The 18,732-nt window shown below is 51.7% G+C and overlaps 1 protein-coding gene and 1 pseudogene across 1 annotated transcript in view; one reads left to right on the forward strand and one right to left on the reverse strand.

Moving 5' to 3' along the window:
• The window catches only part of LOC138568911 (uncharacterized), a 273,113-nt gene extending 272,776 nt beyond the window's left edge, over positions 1-337 (reverse strand). Inside the window, exon 1 of the mRNA XM_069646691.1 lies at positions 79-337. The gene's annotated coding sequence lies outside the window, so the exon portion shown is untranslated. The remainder of the gene's footprint in view (positions 1-78) is intronic.
• A 7,741-nt stretch (positions 338-8,078) lies between these two features.
• The window catches only part of LOC138568912 (zinc finger protein 585A-like), a 43,941-nt pseudogene continuing 33,287 nt past the window's right edge, over positions 8,079-18,732 (forward strand).

An 18,732-nucleotide genomic window follows, 5' to 3' on the forward strand; every position in this document is an offset into this window, starting at 1 on the left:
GAACCTGCGTCAGCTGGTTCTGCACAGAAGTCACAGTGAGCGCTCTACTAGTGTGAGGAGTATCAGAATATTACTCACCAATTCCAAAAGATGCTGCAATTATTCCTGCGCAATTGGCTGTGTAACTTCCATGTCAACCCGTAGCGCTCACGTTGTAAAGGAGCCGACACGGGAAGGCCCAGAGACCGGGAGGACCCCGGAGGCAGTGCCCGGAACAGTTCCCTCTGCCCACCCGGGGATGAGAGGTGATCTGCGCATGCGTCAAGCTCAGACACCGATCTGCGAGGCCCGCGTGATGCGCAAGCACCACCCGGCTGCACATGCGCAGAGCTCAGATACTGATCGGCCGGGCCTGCGTACTATTAGGCACGGGGCGGCTGCTCATGCTCATGCGCAGAGTTCAGATACGTAACGACAGGGCTCGTATGATGCGCAGGTTCTGCTGCACATGCGCAGACCTCTGATACTAATCAGGGCTTACGCAATGTCCGGTCACAGTAACAACGCTCAGACAGAGGTCAGCAGGGCCCCCGTAACGCTCAAGCACGTGTCGGCTGCGCATGCGCAGAGTTCAGACACCACGAACAACCAAGTGCAGAACGGATACATTCATTTACCGAACAAGCTTTTAGACGAGAAACTAATCATCAGCGCATGCGCATTGCTCGGGTGCAGTTGCTGCCCGGTGTTTGGGATTGTTTGTCTTTCATTACATATGAAGGTGTCGAGGTGAGAAGCCGTAACTGGAGACAGTCCTCTTTCAGTTTCTATTACCGGGGAGGAGAAGGCAGTAGAGGAGGAAGAGGAGGAGGAGGAGGGGAGGAGAAGGCAGTAGAGGAGGAAGAGGAGGAGGAGGGGAGGAGAAGGCAGTAGAGGAGGAAGAGGAGGAGGAGGAGGAGGGGAGGAGAAGGCAGTAGAGGAGGAAGAGGAGGAGGAGGAGGGGAGGAGAAGGCAGTAGAGGAGGAGGAGGAGGAGGAGGAGGGGAGGAGAAGGCAGTAGAGGAGGAAGAGGAGGAGGAGGGGAGGAGAAGGCAGTAGAGGAGGAAGAGGAGGAGGAGGAGGAGGGGAGGAGAAGGCAGTAGAGGAGGAAGAGGAGGAGGAGGAGGGGAGGAGAAGGCAGTAGAGGAGGAGGAGGAGGAGGAGGGGAGGAGAAGGCAGTAGAGGAGGAAGAGGAGGAGGAGGGGAGGAGAAGGCAGTAGAGGAGGAAGAGGAGGAGGAGGAGGGGAGGAGAAGGCAGTAGAGGAGGAAGAGGAGGAGGAGGAGGAGGAGGGGAGGAGAAGGCAGTAGAGGAGGAAGAGGAGGAGGAGGAGGAGGGGAGGAGAAGGCGATAGAGGAGGATGGGGAGGAGGAGGAGGGGAGGAGAAGGCGATAGAGGAGGAAGAGGAGGAGGAGGAGGAGGAGAAGGCAGTAGAGGAGGAAGAGGAGGAGGAGGAGGAGGGGAGGAGAAGGCGATAGAGGAGGAAGAGGAGGAGGAGGAGGGGAGGAGAAGGCAGTAGAGGAGGAAGAGGAGGAGGAGGGGAGGAGAAGGCAGTAGAGGAGGAAGAGGAGGAGGAGGAGGAGGGGAGGAGAAGGCAGTAGAGGAGGAAGAGGAGGAGGAGGAGGGGAGGAGAAGGCAGTAGAGGAGGAGGAGGAGGAGGAGGGGAGGAGAAGGCAGTAGAGGAGGAAGAGGAGGAGGAGGGGAGGAGAAGGCAGTAGAGGAGGAAGAGGAGGAGGAGGAGGGGAGGAGAAGGCGATAGAGGAGGAAGAGGAGGAGGAGGAGGGGAGGAGAAGGCAGTAGAGGAGGAAGAGGAGGAGGAGGGGAGGAGAAGGCAGTAGAGGAGGAAGAGGAGGAGGAGGAGGAGGGGAGGAGAAGGCAGTAGAGGAGGAAGAGGAGGAGGAGGAGGGGAGGAGAAGGCAGTAGAGGAGGAGGAGGAGGAGGAGGGGAGGAGAAGGCAGTAGAGGAGGAAGAGGAGGAGGAGGGGAGGAGAAGGCAGTAGAGGAGGAAGAGGAGGAGGAGGAGGGGAGGAGAAGGCAGTAGAGGAGGAAGAGGAGGAGGAGGAGGAGGAGGGGAGGAGAAGGCAGTAGAGGAGGAAGAGGAGGAGGAGGAGGAGGGGAGGAGAAGGCGATAGAGGAGGAAGAGGAGGAGGAGGGGAGGAGAAGGCAGTAGAGGAGGAAGAGGAGGAGGAGGAGGGGAGGAGAAGGCGATAGAGGAGGAAGAGGAGGAGGAGGGGAGGAGAAGGCAGTAGAGGAGGAAGAGGAGGAGGAGGAGGAGGGGAGGAGAAGGCAGTAGAGGAGGAGGAGGAGGAGGAGGAGGGGAGGAGAAGGCGATAGAGGAGGAAGAGGAGGAGGAGGAGGAGGGAGGAGAAGGCGATAGAGGAGGAAGGGGAAGAGGAGGAGGAGGAGGGGAGGAGAAGGCAGTAGAGGAGGAAGAGGAGGAGGAGGAGGGGAGGAGAAGGCGATAGAGGAGGAAGGGGAAGAGGAGGAGGAGGGGAGGAGAAGGCGATAGAGGAGGAAGAGGAGGAGGGAGGGGAGGAGAAGGCGATAGAGGAGGAGGAGGAGGAGGAGGAGGGGAGGAGAAGGCAGTAGAGGAGGAAGAGGAGGAGGAGGAGGAGGGAGGGGAGGAGAAGGCGATAGGAGGAGGAAGAGGAGGAGGAGGGGAGGAGAAGGCGATAGAGGAGGAAGGGGAAGAGGAGGAGGAGGAGGGGAGAGAAGGCAGTAGAGGAGGAAGAGGAGGAGGAGGAGGGGAGGAGAAGGCGATAGAGGAGGAAGGGGAAGAGGAGGAGGGGAGGAGAAGGCAGTAGAGGAGGAAGAGGAGGAGGAGGAGGAGAAGGCGATAGAGGAGGAAGGGGAAGAGGAGGAGGAGGGGAGGAGAAGGCGATAGAGGAGGAGGAGGAGGAGGAGGGGAGGAGAAGGCAGTAGAGGAGGAAGAGGAGGAGGAGGAGGAGGGGAGGAGAAGGCGATAGAGGAGGAAGGGGAAGAGGAGGAGGAGGGGAGGAGAAGGCGATAGAGGAGGAAGAGGAGAAGGAGGAGGAGGGGAGGAGAAGGCGATAGAGGAGGAAGGGGAAGAGGAGGAGGAGGAGGGGAGGAGGAGGAAGAGGAGGAGGAGGAGGAGGAGGGAGGAGAAGGCGATAGAGGAGGGAAGGGGAGAGGAGGAGGAGGGGAGGAGAAGGCGATAGAGGAGGAAGAGGAGGAGGAGGAGGAGGGGAGGAGAAGGCGATAGAGGAGGAAGAGGAGGAGGAGGAGGAGGGGAGGAGAAGGCAGTAGAGGAGGAAGAGGAGGGAGGAGGAGGAGGAGGGGAGGAGAAGGCGATAGAGGAGGAAGGGGAAGAGGGAGGGAGGAGGGGAGGAGAAGGCGATAGAGGAGGAAGAGGAGGAGGAGGAGGAGGGGAGGAGAAGGCAGTAGAGGAGGAAGGGGAAGAGGAGGAGGAGGGGAGGAGAAGGCGATAGAGGAGGAAGGGGAAGAGGAGGAGGAGGAGGGAGCAGAAGGCAGTAGAGGAGGAAGAGGAGGAGGAGGAGGGGAGGAGAAGGCAGTAGAGGAGGAAGAGGAGGAGGAGGAGGAGGGGAGAGAAGGCGATAGAGGAGGAAGGGAAGAGGAGGAGGAGGGGAGGAGAAGGCGGGTAGAGGAGGAAGAGGAGGAGGAGTAAGAGGAAGAAGAGGAAGAGGAGGAGGAGGAGGGGAGGAGAAGGTGGTAGAGGAGGAAGAGGAGGAGTAAGAGGAAGAAGAGGAAGAAGAGGAGGAGAGAGGGAGGAGAAGGCGGGTAGAGGAGGAAGAGGAAAGAAGAGGAGGAAGGAGTAAGAGGAAGAAGAGGAGGAGGAGGGGAGGAGAAGGCAGTAGAGGAGGAAGAGGAGGAGTAAGAGGAAGAGGAGGAGGAGGAGGGGAGGAGAAGGCAGTAGAGGAGGAAAGAGGAAGAAGAGGAGGAGGAGTAAGAGGAGGAGAGGAGGAGGGGAAGGAGAAGGCAGTAGAGGAGGAGTAAGAGGAAGAAGAGGAGGAGGAGGAGGAGGAGGGGAGGAGAAGGCGGTAAAGGAGGAAGAGGAAGAAGAGGAGGAGGAGTAAGAGGAGGAAGAGGAGGGGGAGGAGGGAGGAGGAGAAGGCAGTAGAGGAGGAGGAGGAGGAGGAGGGGAGGAGAAGGCAGTAGAGGAGGAAGAGGAAGAGGAGGAGGAGGGGAGGAGAAGGCGATAGAGGAGGAAGAGGAGGAGGAGGAGGGGAGGAGAAGGCAGTAGAGGAGGAGGAGGAGGAGGAGGAGGGGAGGAGAAGGCAGTAGAGGAGGAAGAGGAGGAGGAGGGGAGGAGAAGGCAGTAGAGGAGGAAGAGGAAGGAGGAGGAGGGGAGGAGAAGGCGATAGAGGAGGAAGAGGAGGAGGAGGAGGGGAGGAGAAGGCAGTAGAGGAGGAAGAGGAGGAGGAGGGGAGGAGAAGGCAGTAGAGGAGGAAGAGGAGGAGGAGGAGGAGGGGAGGAGAAGGCAGTAGAGGAGGAAGAGGAGGAGGAGGAGGGGAGGAGAAGGCAGTAGAGGAGGAGGAGGAGGAGGGGAGGAGAAGGCAGTAGAGGAGGAAGAGGAGGAGGAGGGGAGGAGAAGGCAGTAGAGGAGGAAGAGGAGGAGGAGGAGGGGAGGAGAAGGCAGTAGAGGAGGAAGAGGAGGAGGAGGAGGAGGAGGGGAGGAGAAGGCAGTAGAGGAGGAAGAGGAGGAGGAGGAGGAGGGGAGGAGAAGGCGATAGAGGAGGATGGGGAGGAGGAGGAGGGGAGGAGAAGGCGATAGAGGAGGAAGAGGAGGAGGAGGAGGAGGAGAAGGCAGTAGAGGAGGAAGAGGAGGAGGAGGAGGAGGGGAGGAGAAGGCGATAGAGGAGGAAGAGGAGGAGGAGGAGGGGAGGAGAAGGCAGTAGAGGAGGAAGAGGAGGAGGAGGGGAGGAGAAGGCAGTAGAGGAGGAAGAGGAGGAGGAGGAGGAGGGGAGGAGAAGGCAGTAGAGGAGGAAGAGGAGGAGGAGGAGGGGAGGAGAAGGCAGTAGAGGAGGAGGAGGAGGAGGAGGAGGGGAGGGGAGAAGGCAGTAGAGGAGGAAGAGGAGGAGGAGGGGAGGAGAAGGCAGTAGAGGAGGAAGAGGAGGAGGAGGAGGAGGGGAGGAGAAGGCAGTAGAGGAGGAAGAGGAGGAGGAGGAGGGGAGGAGAAGGCAGTAGAGGAGGAGGAGGAGGAGGAGGGGAGGAGAAGGCAGTAGAGGAGGAAGGAGGAGGAGGAGGGGAGGAGAAGGCAGTAGAGGAGGAAGAGGAGGAGGAGGAGGGGAGGAGAAGGCAGTAGAGGAGGAGGAGGAGGAGGAGGAGGGGAGGAGAAGGCAGTAGAGGAGGAAGAGGAGGAGGAGGAGGAGGGGAGGAGAAGGCGATAGAGGAGGAAGAGGAGGAGGAGGGGAGGAGAAGGCAGTAGAGGAGGAAGAGGAGGAGGAGGAGGAGGAGGGGAGGAGAAGGCGATAGAGGAGGAAGAGGAGGAGGAGGGGAGGAGAAGGCAGTAGAGGAGGAAGAGGAGGAGGAGGAGGAGGGGAGGAGAAGGCAGTAGAGGAGGAGGAGGAGGAGGAGGAGGGGAGGAGAAGGCGATAGAGGAGGAAGAGGAGGAGGAGGAGGAGGGAGGAGAAGGCGATAGAGGAGGAAGGGGAAGAGGAGGAGGAGGGGAGGAGAAGGCAGTAGAGGAGGAAGAGGAGGAGGAGGAGGGGAGGAGAAGGCGATAGAGGAGGAAGGGGAAGAGGAGGAGGAGGGGAGGAGAAGGCGATAGAGGAGGAAGAGGAGGAGGAGGGGAGGAGAAGGCGATAGAGGAGGAGGAGGAGGAGGAGGAGGGGAGGAGAAGGCAGTAGAGGAGGAAGAGGAGGAGGAGGAGGAGGAGGGGAGGAGAAGGCGATAGAGGAGGAAGAGGAGGAGGAGGGGAGGAGAAGGCGATAGAGGAGGAAGGGGAAGAGGAGGAGGAGGAGGGGAGGAGAAGGCAGTAGAGGAGGAAGAGGAGGAGGAGGAGGGGAGGAGAAGGCGATAGAGGAGGAAGGGGAAGAGGAGGAGGGGAGGAGAAGGCAGTAGAGGAGGAAGAGGAGGAGGAGGAGGAGAAGGCGATAGAGGAGGAAGGGGAAGAGGAGGAGGAGGGGAGGAGAAGGCGATAGAGGAGGAGGAGGAGGAGGAGGGGAGGAGAAGGCAGTAGAGGAGGAAGAGGAGGAGGAGGAGGAGGGGAGGAGAAGGCGATAGAGGAGGAAGGGGAAGAGGAGGAGGAGGGAGGAGAAGGCGATAGAGGAGGAAGAGGAGAAGGAGGAGGAGGGGAGGAGAAGGCGATAGAGGAGGAAGGGGAAGAGGAGGAGGAGGAGGGGAGGAGAAGGCAGTAGAGGAGGAAGAGGAGGAGGAGGAGGAGGAGGGGAGGAGAAGGCGATAGAGGAGGAAGGGGAAGAGGAGGAGGAGGGAGGAGAAGGCGATAGAGGAGGAAGAGGAGGAGGAGGAGGAGGGGAGGAGAAGGCGATAGAGGAGGAAGAGGAGGAGGAGGAGGAGGGGAGGAGAAGGCAGTAGAGGAGGAAGAGGAGGAGGAGGAGGAGGAGGGGAGGAGAAGGCGATAGAGGAGGAAGGGGAAGAGGAGGAGGAGGGGAGGAGAAGGCGATAGAGGAGGAAGAGGAGGAGGAGGAGGAGGGGAGGAGAAGGCAGTAGAGGAGGAAGGGGAAGAGGAGGAGGAGGGGAGGAGAAGGCGATAGAGGAGGAAGGGGAAGAGGAGGAGGAGGAGGGGAGCAGAAGGCAGTAGAGGAGGAAGAGGAGGAGGAGGAGGAGGAGGGGAGGAGAAGGCAGTAGAGGAGGAAGAGGAGGAGGAGGAGGAGGGGAGGAGAAGGCGATAGAGGAGGAAGGGGAAGAGGAGGAGGAGGGGAGGAGAAGGCGGTAGAGGAAGAAGAGGAAGAGGAGGAGGAGGGAGGGGAGGAGAAGGTGGTAGAGGAGGAAGAGGAAGAAGAGGAGAAGGAGTAAGAGGAAGAAGAGGAAGAGGAGGAGGAGGGGAGGAGAAGGCAGTAGAGGAGGAAGAGGAGGAGTAAGAGGAAGAGGAGGAGGAGGAGGGGAGGAGAAGGCAGTAGAGGAGGAAGAGGAAGAAGAGGAGGAGGAGTAAGAGGAGGAAGAGGAGGAGGGGAGGAGAAGGCAGTAGAGGAGGAGGAGTAAGAGGAAGAAGAGGAGGAGGAGGAGGAGGAGGGGAGGAGAAGGCGGTAAAGGAGGAAGAGGAAGAAGAGGAGGAGGAGTAAGAGGAGGAAGAGGAGGGGGAGGAGGGGAGGAGAAGGCAGTAGAGGAGGAAGAGGAGGAGGAGGAGGAGGAGGGGAGGAGAAGGCAGTAGAGGAGGAAGAGGAAGAGGAGGAGGAGGGGAGGAGAAGGCGATAGAGGAGGAAGGGGAAGAGGAGGAGGAGGGGAGGAGAAGGCGGTAGAGGAGGAATAGGAAGAGGAGGAGGAGGAGTAAGAGGAAGAAGAGGAAGAGGAGGAGGAGGAGGGGAGGAGAAGGTGGTAGAGGAGGAAGAGGAGGAGTAAGAGGAAGAAGAGGAAGAAGAGGAGGAGGAGGGGAGGAGAAGGCGGTAGAGGAGGAAGAGGAAGAAGAGGAGGAGGAGTAAGAGGAAGAAGAGGAAGAGGAGGAGGAGGAGGGGAGGAGAAGGCAGTAGAGGAGGAAGAGGAGGAGTAAGAGGAAGAGGAGGAGGAGGAGGGGAGGAGAAGGCAGTAGAGGAGGAAGAGGAAGAAGAGGAGGAGGAGTAAGAGGAGGAAGAGGAGGAGGGGAGGAGAAGGCAGTAGAGGAGGAGGAGTAAGAGGAAGAAGAGGAGGAGGAGGAGGAGGAGGGGAGGAGAAGGCGGTAAAGGAGGAAGAGGAAGAAGAGGAGGAGGAGTAAGAGGAGGAAGAGGAGGGGGAGGAGGGGAGGAGAAGGCAGTAGAGGAGGAAGAGGAAGAGGAGGAGTAAGAGGAAGAAGAGGAAGAGGAGGAGGAGGGGAGGAGAAGGCGGTAGAGGAGGAAGAGGAGGAGTAAGAGGAAGAAGAGGAAGAGGAGGAGGAGGAGGGGAGGAGAAGGCAGTAGAGGAGGAAGAGGAAGAAGAGGAGGAGGAGTAAGAGGAAGAAGAGGAAGAGGAGGAGGAGGAGGGGAGGAGAAGGCGGTAGAGGAGGAAGAGGAAGAAGAGGAGTAAGAGGAGTAAGAGGAAGAAGAGGAAGAAGAGGAAGAGGAGGAGAAGGAGGTAGAGGAGGTAGAGGAGGAAGAGGAAGAAGAGGAGGAGGAGGAAGCCCTACTTAGAAGTCCTACTTAACACCCCAGGCTCACAAGGTTAAGTAGGGTGTGAGGGGGTGTCTCTTCTTCTGCATGTAAGACGGATCACTTTCAGTTTCCCGGCTGGAAATCTTTTGAAGCAATGAGTACCGTGGGAACAAGGAACCCGGTAAGACAAAGCCTCATTAGCCAGCAAATGGGTCCCTCGGCCAATTGAAATATCCCCGGCTAGTCGAACTCTATATAAACTACTTTACACTGCATCATGCTTGAGAGTGTGGTATCACAGCCTGCAGGGAGGAGTTTCTCTCTCCACTAATGTGGCTTGCTTAAAGGACATCAAAATCACAATCCAAGCGTATTGAAGCGGGAGTGTGCCACCGTAGAGGTTGGATTGGCCACATAGCCAGCATATTGGTATTTCTTTGTGTTTCTTGGACTGTTTAAACTGGATGCAAGACTAGAGACTTGACTACATAGCCCCCACTGCATACCTGCCTAGTTCCTGGGGTTAACCCAGACACGGTTTTTACACTCTTCTCCAGGTCTCCGGGGAACATCGCAGAGTCTCCAGATTTTCGGAAGACTAAAGACAGCCCACCACAAGGCACTTCTGTCGTGACCGAAAGGAAAGATGCAGCTTTCTGGTCCATTTCCAGACTGGCTAATGGGGAACATAGTTATTAATCACCCCCCCCCACTGCGCCAAACATTATCAAAAACAATAGAACACCTTCTACTCGTACGCCTTAAGGGGCAGCACAGTGGGCACACCATTCATGCAAGTACCTGGGCCATTATGCAAAATTCTACCAGATTACAATTTAATTCCAAAAACTAATGAAGACACCCCCAGCTCTCAGGGTGGTGCCGGCTCCCTATTGGAAGTGGGCTCTCAAAAGGGTGTTAGCGGCAAATGGGCGAACGGCTCTGCAGAATAATAAAGACCTCACAATCAAAAGAAAAATGCACCTATTTTACTTCCAAAAAACAATATTTCCTGTTTACAGCTTCCTCAGTTGCTTAGTCTTAACTCCACAACCATTTCAATTAGCCTTGCAGATTCTGCCTAATTTATTAAAAAACGAGATTATCAGTCTCCATCTTGCAAACATTTGGGCTGTGTCTCAGGGAAAAGGGGGCAGGCATCCGATGGCATCATCCTCTGGGTTTTCCTATGCCAAGTGTAGGCAGGTATGTCCAGTGGGCTTGTTTTGTGATCTAACGTCGACTTGTATCAGAAATCTGTAACCTCAATAGAATTGTTAAAGGTCTCCTGACAACAACTATATCAAGCTAGCCCGATTGTGTTTCAACCATATTCATTTTGTTCCTTTGACTGTGTTTTGTAATCATTTGTGGCTAATGTTGTGGCTTTGGAAATATTTTGGTGTACAATTGTTTATTTTAGTTTTTGTTTTTTTTAGCTCCAGAATTTTGGGTTGAACCTCTTTTGATGAGAAATCTCATGGTCAAATTCATCATATTGAGGGCATTAAGTAACAAGTATGACTGATTTTCTTTAAAAAAATGTTTTCTCTCTGTTTAATGGTTGGCACACTGTGTAGGTACTCATCACACCAGAAAACACTTTTCTTTTAGTAATTTTTAAATAACTTACGTGTTTTATCATCTAATTAATCACCCTTTTATCTACATTTACGATTTTTGAAGTATTTGTGATTAGAAATATTTATTCATCGGTGCATATATTTATCTTGCATTTTTGCACACAGCATGGGTGTAATTTTGCATGTTTGTTCATTTGCTCATTTGCACACTGCTTTATTGCCAATATTAGCCCGTGCCAGTAGTTAGTTTTCTGTTAGGAAGGTGTAAGTTGCCATATCATTTTTTTTGGACATACCCTTTTACCCGTTTATTAGAATGTTCATTTTTGCATGGACTTTTATTACTAAATCATTTTAAATATTTACTCATCGCCGTAACTTTGTATCTTGCATAGTTGCACACAGTGGGGTTGCAATCTTGCGTATTTGTACATTTGCTTATTTGCACATTTCGTTATTGCCACTATCTGTATATTTAGCTTGTATTTTTGCACACAGTCACTGTGCACATTTGTATATTTGCATATTTGCCCAAGGGTCCACTGCCCACATTGGACATTGTATATTAGTGCTTCTAGTTAACTCATTTAGGTTAGGGACGTGTTTATAATCCCCTGTGGAAGTAGAATGTGTGACCTCGCACCTGGGGGGACCTTTTGCTGACATTAGAGGTACTGTCTCCATTGACATCCCTGCATTCACGGGTGGTGGGGGTTAATTGGGACTCTCAAAGGTGACCACTGATCGAACATTAGGCGTAACGGCTTGAGGAGCCAACTGACAACTGTGGGTCCCTTTCCTGTTGACCCCTTGAAGCAGACCAGTATGCCAGGGCCAGCCTCAAGAGGGAGTAGAGGGAGAGAATCAAAATGAGTGTGGGTGAGATACCATTTTAAAAGTTGGCTCAGTCACAGCTGGCCCTCTTCTAGACCTCCCCGAGGTAATGGCTAACGAGTTTGGTAATCAGGAATTCATAGCTCAGGATGTGGGGATCTTTATTAAAAACCAACCCTTTATGAGGTCAAGTGAGGACCTAATGGGCAGGAAAACTCCTAATCAGCCTTGTAATCGAAAGGGAATTCCATGAAGCCACATTTTCATGCAATCCCCTATTGCGTGTCAATGGATAGTTGACACTTATTTTGGTAAAAAGTTGGGAACGAGTACTGAAATTGAAACAATTGCCCCAACTAAAGCCATGGCTTTTATTGATCATTCATTAATGAATACCCTCAATGTCAAGGCCGATTTTGGAGAAATGTATTACCTCAACATTATTGAGTTTGCTGACCTCGAGATGGAGGGAATGGTGGGAGGTGGGTCCGGCGGAATGCTTATGAGTGTGATTCAACAGACCTGCGACACATCTATGCCTAATTCCCCCACCCCTCTGACGACGAACTTGATTGGGGAAGAAGAGGTTATTGTGGAAAATGTGAGTCGTTAACTAGGCCAGATGTCTCGGAACCATTGGCGGAGGGTAAATTGCACCATACTTTGAGTGAGGTTGACGAGTGTATTCCTCTAACCCATCCAACCGTGTCAGCCCTGAACATGGTATTAAACTCATTTGTTAATCTCTACAATAATATTTGCCTTGAGTTGAAAGAGCATAGTTTGATTGTTGGTAAAGTTGGGTGAAAAGATTGAAAATCTGACCAGAATAAAGTTATAAACAGTTGAGCCACCTGCGTTGATGGGCTCCACTCCATTACATACATATCGGGAGGAGCCTCCGCTAATTTTGTGGGAGGAATGGCTGATTGCTCCAAAGAGTCTGGTGAATCTGGATCCAATAGTTATTAGTGATGACTCTTATAACTGTAGTACCTCTGTTGCCCCTGATAGAAGTTTACCTAAAGGTGTACCAATAGAAGGTATACTAAAACCAAAAGATCAAAAAGGGGAGTAGGTGGTGGTCCCCCCATTCTGTGAACCTTTAGAGGTGGGTTCATTTGCGGAGACTCTAAGGGGGCAATCATATTTAAAGTGACAAAACCGCCCAAATATAAGGAACAAAAGTAAAACAACTCAGGAGCACTTATGTGTGGCAAACGAAACCTAAGCGTTGATTTGCTGAGGCCCACCCAGTGTGGTAAAAGAAAATTAAGCTCTATCCGGACACCATCCAGAGTCACGAGGAGGTTTGTAATGGGTTGGGCAAGTCTAAAAGCGTCCCACCTTTCCCCCTCAAGCCTGTATTTCAGGGGGATAGTCCTGTATGTTAGGGGTAAATCATGTTCCTGACGTGACTGGGATGTTTATAAATCACACAAGTAAAGCGCCTCCACGTGGGGAGGCGCTTTACCCAAATGTGGGCTCGACTGTAGGCAACGGCTTGGGGAAAGCTAACAGACTCTTAGTTAAGCCTGAGTTGAGAGGCTCTGCCTCTTGTCCTGAGTGTACTACTTGTAGCTAGTCGGTACTAATAGGAGAATGGACTAATATTGACTCTAGGAAACCTCGACAGGTAGAGGAAAGTAAAGGTGTTACCTTTTTAATCTCCTGGAGCTAACTAATAAGAGGTGCGGGGAGGACTTACAAGAAAGAGAGTGTACTCAGGACCAGAGGACTAACGTACCTGTCCCCATTAGTTTGCGCACTACCAACGTAGGAGAGGGCGGCCAATTGCCGTGCTTGAGGGCCAACTATATGAATTGGGAGGAGTGGAAGAAACAAAAAGAACTGTGTTCTCAAAACTAACCACAGACTTTATATCCAAGGTTGCATTCTGGTGGTGGACAATTATTGGATAAACTATATAAATGTGTACCCCAAACTCAGGATGTAAAGACGTTGCGGGTAGCGGGGCGAAAAGTGTACAGTATCCTTAGAAAGGCAAAGGATGGTGACGGTGAAGGGAAAAGCTGGGATTTCAAGGATATGTCAGGGTTTAAAGACAAGGGAAGGAGTTAAGGAGTGGGACGAGGGGCATTTGAAGGCGCGACATACAGTTTGTATGTCCAGCATTTTGGGGTCTGCGACCCAGGTATGTTTAAACAGGTAGCGTACTGACAATTTTTGCTGAAACTGCGAAATTAAAATTAATCTCATCTACTGATCTATCATGTGTAACTTACCCAAATCGAGCAGATACTAATTGCTGCCATCAATGCTTTATTTCTAGAGTGGTTAAAGAATTAGTTCTGGCGGAAGCAACAAACCTTAAAGAACTGGGTTTTGCTATTTACATAGAAGGGGGGGTCGAGGAAGTGCCCATCAAGCGATGTGGAGATTGGGCCATAAGAATGTCCCTGAATGTTTCAGGAACTAGAGGAATAATTGCTGGCAATTAAATAGATTTACAACCAGAGGCGGAGGATCAGCATCGGGCCCGAGTTACATTTGCTTTGTGGAAAACAAACCATAGCACCCCTAAAATATGCATGGAAAAGGATAATCATTCCGGTTTGAGAGTTTAGGGAACAAATCCTGCATTGTGTAAAGCAAGGCGAACTGTATTTGTGGCATTTGTGAACACGGCTGAGGGATGCCTGCTGAACGGGGTGAGGTACAATTACCCCGTTAACATTGTGGTGACAACAGTGAAACCGTCAGAGGGATGTCTGCAATGAAACATTTTTTAAAAGACATTAAAACTTGTGAATACGACAACTGAAAGAGTGTGAGAAAAGGCTGTAGTGAACCTGGCGAAGGGAGGCTAACATTGCAGAAGGATCTGAGCCTTCTGCAATGTTCCCGCGGTGGATCCCACGGTAAAGAGTCATCACCCCATGTGCATATAGAAATTAACTATGGATACATTAGGCCCTCGGAGGCAAGAGATTTTTGTAGAAAGGAACTTAACCACTGAAGGTCCTGATATCACTGAAAGGAACTGTAACCTTGTGCCGGAGATGCTGAGGAATGTGCTGGGAAGGAAGACCTTGGCTATAACATCCTGACATATTATTTGTGAACACTTCTTTCTTTTCTTGTTATTATCCCACACTCTTTTGAAAACTTAGAGGTAAGGAGGCGCTTTTTATTTGAGAATACACCACTAGGACTGCCTTATTATTATTTGATGGTCGTAGCCTGCTCCCATCTTAGATTTAGGTTTAGATTAGGCGTTTTTCTCACCCATTCATACAGTTTAATAAACACCCTTGAACTGTGATCACTTGTGTCTGTCTTTACTGTTGCCACCATGAGTTCCATACATATGGTGTCAGGGGTGGGATGTGACTCAATTGAAACTAATTGGGGAACCCTACAATTTCAGAAACGTAGTCAGAGAGCTTCTAACCCTTTCTGTTGCCACCAAGGAATCGATAGGTTTTGATATCTGTAGCAGTAGGGAAGCTATTATCCCCCAGGGAAAAGAGGAATGATTCCTACAGACTTAGTTTTGATACCCCCTCTGGAGTGCTATATAAGATTGGCCCCAAAATCTGGCTTAGCGTGGAAGTTCGGGATAGACGTCTTAGCAGGCATCATCGATCCCGACTTCCGGGCAGATGCAAAGGTTCTCTTACAGAATCACGGTGAGATCCCTTTTGAAGTATTTTGTGAGGATCAAATTACCCAAGGAATGTTTGAAAGGGCTCTATTTCCTCAGTTTAAAGAAACTGAACCAGATAGAACAAGAGGTAACTTAGGCTTTGGGGAAGCTTATAAATCTCTTAACATCGAAGAAAGGAAGGGAGAAGAGCCTACCATCTATCCCGACCTAACCTTCGCCCAGAAAAATGATCCAGCTCTCGCTGAGGTCTTTCTACAAGCTATTCCGGAAGGAGAAGGCTTATTTTTATTTATTTATTGTTCATTTGTAATATAGCTATACACAAGTGTTCCAAGGCGCAACCATGAAAGGTGGGGAGACAAGGGAAAAACAGATAGACGGTCTTCAAGGCATGGTAAATTCAGATCATGCAAGTGCGCAGACAGGTGTGGGAGAAGGGAGGGGGGACACATGCAGGGGTGGGCGTACCAAATGTGCCCAATCAGTCAGAAACTGGGGTAAGTGCTGAGAGATGCCACTCTCATGGGTCATTGACCAAGTGCAGTAGCGATGAGGCAGGTGAAGGGCCCGGGGGCAAGTGCGAGAGGACTGGTGAGGGTGCAAGGAACCTGTGAGGCTCTGAGGTACAGCAGGTGGTCAGTCAGCAGGCTGTGTGGACAATGAGGGTGTCAGACTCCGTACCAACCTCCCTCCCTTCCTCCTCACCTGGTTCTTCACTGAGGCTTGTTTCTTCTTCTGTATCCCTCTTCCTTCTGGGCTTCTTTGATTTGATGTCTTTCTTCCTTTCCTTCTTTTGCAGCAAGTAAGGTCTGTCTCCCATGGATGCCACACTGTCGGTAGGGAAAACAACCCAACAGCGTGGCCTCCCCCGGAGGAAGCGCAAAATGCAAGGAAAAGCCTCCGGGCTGAAAAACCCTGCAATCCTCAGGTGATGTTGAATTAGAGGAAGTGGAATATGGCGAGGATAGCCAATCAGGAAGTGTCTATGATTCCCAGAAGACCGGGGTTCCGTAGTGAACGGCCTCCGATGGACTTCAGATCCGTGTGACGGATGGATACTTATCAAGAAGTAAATATACGAAGATGGGATGGTCCGGAAAACAGGAGGCTATCTTCGTAGCAGATTGTGGCTGGAAATAGCAAAGGCAACTGACGGAAGGACGCCAGGAGTACCCAGCAAGGTAAGTAAGAAAAAGGTAGAGGCAGAAGAAAAGTGCCAGAAAAACACTAGCAGACAGGACAGGCAAGAAAAGAGAAAGGAGCGGCGAACCGCAACATTTTAGAAAGAAAAATAAGCACAGGGAGAGCGGCAGCAGATGGTTTCCAAAACAGAACGGAAACCATAAGACAGGCGATTCAAAAGCACAGAGAGTATTCGTAAGCAAAATGATCGAAATCAGGAGGACAAGAGAGAGAGAGCATCATGCACGGAAGGATCCGAGGTGCAACGCACTGGCGAACAGACTGCGTTGCAGTAAATGCCTGGTGGCGGCCATGTTGGAAAGAACAACTAGACCATGCATACAGCAACGGTCTAAAATGTAATGGAACATCCTAATGGCGACCCCACCGATCTCAGGAAGGCATGACAGAGGGAGAGAGGGAGAGAGAGGGTAGCAGGGTAGAGGGAGAGAGAAGGAAGATGAGAAGAGGAATGTCTTAAGAAGTTTCTGGAACTTAAGACGATCCGGCTCAAGACTGAGGCTGGCATGGAGGCTATTCCAGAGGGAGGCCCCTACAGAGGATAACGATCTCCCTCCAAATCTCTTCTTTGGAGAACCGGCTCACTCGCAGAAGGTTAGAGGTAGATGAGCGGAGGGCTTGGGAAGGACAGTATTATGGTAGGCATTGTTGCAGATATGTAGGTCCCTGGCCCCAGAATGCCTTGTGGACAATGCAGATGGTCTTGAACTTGATCCTTGCCAACACGGGGAGCCAGTGGAGGGATTTCAGCACCAGAGAAATGCAGTCCCTGGGCTTGAAGCCAAGGATGAGTCTTGCGGTTCTGTACTGGATGAGTTTCAGAGGGTGCAGAGCAGAAGCAGGTTGAGAGGTTGGAAAGAGGCGGTTGCAGTAGTCCAGCCTTGGGAGGACCAGGACTCTGGAGACAGCGAGGCTCTGAGAGAAGATGAGAAAAGGAAGATTACTTCTTAGGAGGTGCAGCTGGTAGTTGGACCTTTTCGAGATGTCCGAAATGTGAGTGGAGAAGGAGAGAGTGGAGTCGAAGATGACCCCAAGGTTGTTTGCCTCACAGGAGGGTGCGGGGTCAGGGCCAAGGGAGGTCGGCCAGAGTGAGAGTGGAAAAGCGGGAGCAGAAGTCCCAATGCGAGCAATCTCGGTCTTACTGGCATTGAGGCAGAGGTTGTTTGCAGCACACCATGACTGAATTGTGGACAGACGGACAGATAGGCGAGGAAGAGGAGGTGGCTGAGGGTAGCCTGAAGGAGAGTTGCGTGTCATCCTCATAACACTGGAAGTTAGAGATGAAGGTGGCAATCACACGTGCCAGGGCAGCCATGTAGACTATGAAGAACCAGGGGGATCGGTTAGAAACCTGGGGATCGCCACAGGTTGAAAGAGTGATGGTAGAGAGAAAGGGCCCAAGTTCCACTTGGGATGGGCGTTCGGAAAGGAAGGAGGTTAACCACGCCAGAGCCTGACTTGTGCGTCCCAGGGTGTCAAGGAGACATGTGATCAAGATGTTATGGTTAACTGTGTCAAAGGCAGAGGAGAGTTCAAGAAGAATGAGGACAGAGGGAGTGTTAGTGTCAAGATTTGAGAGCAGGTCTTCACGGGTGTTCAGAAGAGCAGTTTCTGTGCCTCTGGATGCTCTAAAGCCAGACTGATGGCTGTGGAAGCAACAAGCAGATTAAGCGTGGAGGGTAAACTGAGCCAACCTCCCCAGGAGTTTTCCCAGGAAAGGAGTGATAGAGATAGGGCAGTAGTTTGCTGGAATGGAGGGGTCAGCAGAGGGTTTCTTAAGCAGAGGTTGCTCAAGAGAGTGCTTAAGTGAAGTTGGGAAAACTCCTGTGGCAAAAGAGAGATTGCAGAGATCAGCCAAGGGTGGAGCGAGAGAGTCAATGTTGTCCTTAATGGTTTTGGAGGGGCAGGGATCCACCTGTGTGGATGAAGCCTTCATAGACCGGACTTGTCTAGTGACCTCATCAGGTGTGAAGGGAGTGAGAGAAGAGAGGAGAATTGATGGAGGGGCCAAAGGAGGCTCCAGAGGTGTTAGTGTATGATGTGGTATGGAAGAGAGATAGGAAAGTATGTCTTTTGTTTTTACAGTGAAGTGTGCAGCCAGGGACAAGCAAAGGTCCTGGGTGGGTGAGACAGAAGAGGAGCCTGCTCCAGGATTCCTTACAGACTTTGAAAAGTTTGGCCATGTTGGTTGATGCCGCATAAATGCGGGCTTGAATAAAGACTCTTTTTCTTGGAGTGGATGCAGAGTCGATATTGCCTTTGGAGGAGGCAGCAGGCCAGTTTGTCAGGTGGTCCACCCGACGAATTCCATTTCGGCTCAGCTGCTCTACACTTGGTTTGAGGGCAGCCAGATCGGAATCGTACCAAGAGTTGCACTTTTTGGAAGCCTTTTTTCCTTCTTAAAACAAGGATTACTTTATAGAAGAGAGACATCTATGGAAGGCTTAGTAAAAACACAGTTGGTAATACCCAAGAGCCACTGAAAGGTTGTGCAGATGATCGCTCATTCCCATTTTACCGGGGGTGGGGCACTTGGGGCAATCTAAAACCCAGGCACATATCAGTGGGAAGTTTTACTGGCCAGGTATCCACACAGATAGAAAGACCTTTATCCAGACATACGAAATATGTCAAAAGACCAGCATGCACATCCCATTACCTGCCCCTGTTAATCCGTAGCCGATCATAGAAATCCCCTTTTTTTAAGAATCGGGATGGACATAATTGGACCGCTAGGAAACAAATATGTTCTTGTGATCGTGGACTATGTGACCCGATACCCCGAAGCCTCCCCAATGCGAAATAATACCACACATCAAATACTTAAACACCTTCTACTGTATTTCTCCAGTGTCAGATTTCGCAAGGAAATACTAACAGACCAGGGTTTGAATTTTATGAGTAAACCTATGGCAGAGGTCAAAGAGTTACTCCACATTACCACCTTGAGTACTTCTGTGTACCATCCCTAAACTGATGGCCTGATAGAAAGATTCAATAAAACTCTGAAGCTAATTTTACAAAAACTAGTAGATAACGATGGGAAAGACTGGGACCGAATGATCCAGTGGGCACTATTTACACTAAGGACAAACCCTCAGGCCTCCACAGGTTTCTCTCCTTTTGAACTGCTTTATGGTAGAGAGCCTAGAGATGTCCTGGATATGCTCTGGAAAACCGGGGAAGAACAAGAAGAGGCACCCATTCCCATCTCGCAATCTGCCACCAGAATGTGAGAACATATGAAATTGGTTCGAGATCTAGTTTGTATTCCTATGGAAAAGGCTCAGAGCCAACACAAATCT

The sequence above is a fragment of the Ambystoma mexicanum genome, chromosome 2q (genome assembly GCF_040938575.1).
Source record: "Ambystoma mexicanum isolate Mex_15411 chromosome 2q, UKY_AmexF1_1, whole genome shotgun sequence".
Lineage (NCBI taxonomy): Eukaryota > Metazoa > Chordata > Amphibia > Caudata > Ambystomatidae > Ambystoma > Ambystoma mexicanum.